At 35.0% G+C, this 6,132-nt stretch overlaps 1 protein-coding gene across 2 annotated transcripts in view; it reads left to right on the forward strand.

Annotated features, from left to right (window-relative positions):
- si:ch211-191i18.2 (uncharacterized protein LOC564095 homolog) overlaps positions 1–4,654 on the forward strand; it is a 30,138-nt gene extending 25,484 nt beyond the window's left edge. For both annotated transcript variants that reach the window (XM_036214147.1, XM_036214148.1), the window contains one exon: positions 3,448–4,654. The gene's annotated coding sequence lies outside the window, so the exon portion shown is untranslated. The remainder of the gene's footprint in view (positions 1–3,447) is intronic.
- The last annotated feature ends 1,478 nt before the right edge of the window (positions 4,655–6,132 follow it).

A 6,132-nucleotide genomic window follows, 5' to 3' on the forward strand; every position in this document is an offset into this window, starting at 1 on the left:
TGCGGGCCGCAAATGGCCCGCGGGCCGCGAGTTTGAGACCCCTGTTGTAGAGGGTACTAAAAAGGATTGGGGGAGGGGTTTAAGATGAGTGGCCTCTTTCCAAGGTCAAAGGTCAACAAAACGTCAATTGTGGTTGTAGACTTCACTTTGTGTGAAAATTGCTTGAACAAAATGTTTCTTCCTTTATTGTCCAAAATCATTAGAATCACCAAATTTCACACTTTACCACAACCTGATCATCCTGTTTCCATCCCATAATAATTTTATTACTATCCCAAATTAGTATTAGTATTAGTATTTTGGTTCCATTGCTTTTAATTTTTTGTTTTTGTTTTTTATTTAAAGCCCCATATGACATTTTGGTCCCATTCATTTTTTATGGTTTCTACCGCTGTGATGTCATCGTTTTGGGGGGGGTTGTCCTTCACAATAATTCACATCATGCGAAGGATTTTTCTAAATGTTTCATGCAGTGGATTTGTCTTTCCGTGTTTCTTGTGACATTTTAAATCAAAACTATCAGATAAAAGATGGAAAGTGACACATGCAAAGTTTGCCTGCTATCACAACCATCTTCTTTTGGATCAAACTAATTAAGTTTTGACTGAATAAATAGAAGCTTTATGGATTTGAATTTTGGCACAGATCTGTCAGAAAACTCGACAACATTTGGTTTTAGCTCATAAATAACTAAAGAATCCAGAGAACGGTTTGAACTCAAAGGAAAAAGGCTGGAAGCAGATGGGATTGTAATGAAATCACTGCAGGGGATTCTGCAACTCATAAAAACTGCCGTCAGTTAATCCCTGCATCTGCAAATGAGAGTTCAACCCTCGACATGCATAGAAAAACCAAAAAAGAAAAAAAGTCTGCCTCTGATGAAGCTGCAAAACTACTCAGATCACAGGAAGTTTTTAAATTCAAGTTGGCTTTTAAGTCACCTGAAGAACATTTTATTTCCGTTTTTAGCCAAATTGTTACTTTTTATGTTGGTGAGAATTCATAATTTTATGTTTTTATTAATATAATAAATATATTTTAATTCTTCCCTTTTACATTTTTAATAGTTTTGACATTGTGAAACACTTTGGTATTTTTTACCTACAAACTTTACTAATAAAACTTTTATGGTGTAATTTGAAAAACTTTTTGCTAAATATATTAGGAAACAAAAAAAAGGAAAACAATCCCTTTCTTATCTTAAGACAGTTTTTTAAATTAGCTAAATGAGAAAACAAACTCAGGGCTCCTTTGAAAAATAGATTTTTAATCTCAACAGGACTTCCCTGGTTAAATAATGGTAAATAAAAATAAACTAATTAAGTGAAGTTGATTTCTATATTAAGAAAGTGATGATATTTTAGATTGCCTGACCAAATTTAGGAGAATTTAGTAAAATTTTGAACGAAAAACTTACCAAAACTTGAAAATGAATACGAAATTTTAGGAATAATGAATGACGAAAAAAAAAAAAAAATGACATCATAGCCAGAAAAAAATTGAAAAAGAATCATGGGGACAAAATTCCTTAGTAACAGCCTACCATAACACGATAACAAATCTCATTATCAGAAGATAATGAGATAGTGGATGTTATTATCACGAGAAAACGTAAAAAAAATGAAAAAAATGGAGCAAAGGCTTTTTTTCATTTTCCGTACTTAATCGACTTAAAAAATATATTTTTCAAGATCCACTTACAAAACAAAAACTCACACATTAAAGATATTCAAAGGAAGTTTTAAAGTTATTATGGGATGGCCACAGGATCTACAGCTTGGCGGCCATACTTCTGCAAATTTTGTGATTTTCACATTTTCTTTCAGTATGAGAAAAGAACATTTTGTTCAAGAGATCTACACATTTTCTCACATCTCACCAGGTTAAGTCTGCAACCATAACTGAAGATTTATTGACCTTTGACCTCGGGAAAAGCCGCCATCTTGAATACAAAATATCCCCTTTAAGGCCTTTTACAGATTTAAACTGGGATTTTGATCCATCACCTGCTAACTTCTTAAGCATTGTTCAGAAAACCACTTGGGGACAAAAGTTGGTTTTAGAAATTGTTGATTTTGAATGGTGTTAGCATGTTAGCTAGGAAAAGTGACGTTCTTTTCTTGATCACGTATTTTTTACTGGAGTATTGTGAAAATGCAATAAATGAATCGTCGGCTCAAGCTGAGCCAAACGATATAAGATACAACGTGAACATATTAGAAATGTGGGCGTGGTTAACACAAAAACTCTGTTGCTAAGGATATCCAAAAATTTACTTTACCCGATTCTTGCAAAAATTACATAGATCTGTTCGTCACCTCCAGGTGATCAAAACATAAAATGGTTGCTATGGAGATAAACCAACAGAAACCCACCATTTTGTAAAGTATAGTTTAGCAAAGAAAAGTGGCGTTCTTTTCTTAATCGCAAATTTTTTACTGGAGTATTGTGAAAATGCAATACATGAATCGTCGGCTCAGGCTGAGCGAAACGATATAAGATACAGCGTGAACATATTAGAAATGTGGGTGTGGTTAACAAAAGACCTCTGTTGCTAAGGAAATCCAAAATTTTACTGCACCCGATTCTTGTAAAAATTAGATAGATCTGTTTGTCACCTCCAGGTGACCAAAACATAAAATGGTTGCTATGGAGATAAACCAACAGAAAACCCACCATTTTGTAAAGTGAAGTTTAAGCTAGGAAAAGAGGCGTTCTTTTCTTAATCGCAAATTTTTTACTGGAGTATTGTGAAAATGCAACACATGAATCGTCGGCTCAGGCTGAGCGAAACGATATAAGATACAACGTGAATATTTTAGAAATGTGGGCGTGGTTAACAAAAGACCTCTGTTGCTAAGGAAATCCAAAATTTTACTTTACCTAATTCTTGTAAAAAATTACATAGATCTGTTCGTCACCTCCGGGTGATCAGAACATAAAATGGTTGCTATGGAGATAAACCAACAGAAAACCCACCATTTTGTAAAGTGAAGTTTAGCTAGGAAAAGTGACGTTCTTTTATTGATCACAAATTTTTTACTGGAGTGTTGTGAAAATACAATACATGGATCGTCAGCTCAAGCTGAGCCAAACAATATAAGATACGACATGAGCATATTAGAAATGTGGGCGTGGTTAACAAAAAACCTCTGTTGCTAAGGAAATCCAAAATTTTACTGTACCCGATTCTTGTAAAAATTACATAGATCTGTTCGTCACCTCCAGGTAATCAAAACATAAAATGGTTGCTATGGAGATAAACCCACAGAAAAGCCACCATTTCGAAAAAAAGTGATTTTTTTCTCTTTTTGCTTCCAAAAGTAGCTTAAAAAAACAAAAGTAATGAATTTAAATGAATTTTGTATTTTTATATCCACTAAAGCAGCAGATTCAGGTTAAGCAGATATATTTAAATTGTTGCATTTATTTATTTGTGTTTTGCAGCTGCCCTCCTGTAGGATCACCAGCCCAGGGAAACCATGGAGGTGCTACCACCTTAAACATCCTCCAGCGTGTGGTTGCTGGTGGGTGGGACCAGCAGGACTTCAGCCAATCACAGAGCTCCTTTTTGGGGGGGCGCGGATCAAAGCCGAACTCACTGCTTCTAAACGAGATGAACTTTAATCACACTTTGAATCATTTCACAGAGAGAGACTGTCGTGTTTTTCATGTCTGCACAGAGGATCAGGAAGGAGAAGTTTTCTATATTATTAGATAAGATTACATTTTCATTTGAAAAAAAATATTTTGCAGAAAAGGGATCAGAAAGTTATTATAACAAGCATATTTTTTGTTGCAAATATATGATTATATATGTCAGTTTTTTACTAAAATAGTAACCAGAGGAACCCTCAGAAACAGGTTTTTGTTTTTCCAGCAGCTTTTATTTGAAGCAACAAACAGGATTTGCTAAATTTAATAGAAATATATGAAAAAAAGGTTTAAAAAAAGATAAGAATTTTCTCCCAGAAGATCTGAGAACTTTTCCTCCACTTGTAAACACGTTCTACTCTCCTTATAACAGAAATGTTATCAAGATATTTTAATGCAAAAGGTTGGAAATGTTTTTATTTGTCATTCATTTACCAAAGAGCTTCTCTTGCATGAGGATTTCTTTGTGCCCTTCTCCGTTCCTAAGCACACATTTTGTCCCGTCTGAAGATTCCTGCATGAATTCTGATCAAACTTCTGCTGAAAATTGTCTTGTTTGGCCGTCAGTGATCTTCCAAATTCTTCTGGAACACTTTTGGAGTCCGTTCTCTAAACCGCTTTCAGTCCTGCGTCTCCGAGAAGCTCCCGATCTTTCCAAACGCCACTCCACGCCTTCACTGTGAATTCCTCCTCTGCACTTTGCCAACAAGCAGCACTTACCAGCTCGTTTGGGTGTTTTTCTCCTAAAGTTTTCTCTGAAAAATCAATAATGAAACTTTGAATTTGAATGTAAGCAGACAGTGAATCATTCCGAGTGTATTTTGTGAGAAATCCAACACTTTGTCCTGCAGGTTCAAATGGATTCTGGATTCTTCAACAATTTTGATTGAAATTTTTTGTTGAGTTTTGTTTGAATTCAATCAGTATGGTTTCAAATTAAAAAATACAATTCAAGAAAGTTCTGTAAAATGTTTATTAAATCAGAGTCTTCAGAAGAAAATCATTGTTTTTATGGATTGTGTATCATTTTTATTTTTCAATAAAATGTTTAAAAATTGTTTCTTTATGAGTATGCACTTTACACCTAAAAATACATATAATTTCTTGTTAAATTATCATCTAAAACAACTAACAAGGTTTTTCTGAATCGATGAAAAACACTTCACTAAAAGCTGCATGCAATTTTTTTCATGTTATGATGTTTCCTCACAGGAGAACAGAAGGGGACTATTTTTTGTATTTATTAACTCTTTCTTTCGCACAAAACTTCATTTTTAAATTTTAGTTTTGCAAACCAGTGAAAATATTTGCTTTTATGCCTTTAAAAATTTGGTTAAAAGGATAAAAACCACCTCTAAAGAATAATCATAATTAAAAGTACTTGTTTTGTGTAGTTCTTCTTCAGATGTTTGGCTGAATTCAAATATATTCCAATACTTTGACCAAATTATGAATTTTTTGGCAGTTTGATCAAAATATTTACATTTTAGTGGAATTTAAAACTACATTTTTAAAACTTTAAAAACCTTACGTTTTTAACATAATTATGAACTAGATGTATAGCATCACCTGCGATAATGCTACTGTGAATGCTGTAAGCTGAATTTGGCTGCTAAAACTGCTAGTGCTGATAGCTGAAAACGCTAAAGCTGATAGCCAGCTAAAATATTAGCTAAATGCCAAATAAAAAAAATAAAAAAAAAACGTAGATTAGCCAAAACAGCTAGCATGTAGCTGAAAGAAATAGCTAAACTTCAAAATATCATAAAAAATGAAAAAAGACTAAATTAGCCAAAACAGCTAGCATGTAGCAGAAATATTAGCTAAACTCCGAAATAGCCTAAAAAGAGGCCGTCAAGATTTTGCTGGTCTTCATTCGTTGCCACATGGAAAACATGGATGATGTTGAGCGAGTAGCTTGGCTTTAAATGTTCTGGAGAGCTCTGCAGATGTTAGCACGTTGACATGTCTGGATTCACCACATCATTCAGAGTCTCTCCCGGTGTAGAGTGCTTCACTCCAGCAGTGGGAGATACGCCTGGACAACTTCCGACTGGTGGCTGGCTAGCGTGGCGGACTCGATTGCTCCATGGACTCTGTGACAACCCGGTGATCTGTCAAGGTTGTATCCCGGTTTCGCCCAACAGTAACCGGGATAGTCTCCGGCGGGTTAAGAAAATAGATGGAAGACCAGGGCGAAAACCCTCACATTGAGCAGCCATATTGGATTTTTTTTTCTACCTGCTCTGAAAATGCTCAAAACTGAGTCCCTGATTGGTTGATGTGTCGACCTCGTTACATCAACATCGCCAAACCTTTGCTTTTTAAAATTTTGACGCAAAAAAATGGCGCCACACCACTCAAATTGCGCTGCCACGGCAAATTAGAGCTGCATCGACTCACATTGAAGCGACAACTTGCTCCATGCGCATAGAAGTCCAAAATTCTGTGTCTGTACATTGACTTAGCATTGAAACT

Source organism: Oryzias melastigma, linkage group LG11 (genome assembly GCF_002922805.2).
Source record: "Oryzias melastigma strain HK-1 linkage group LG11, ASM292280v2, whole genome shotgun sequence".
Classification (NCBI taxonomy): Eukaryota; Metazoa; Chordata; class Actinopteri; order Beloniformes; family Adrianichthyidae; genus Oryzias; species Oryzias melastigma.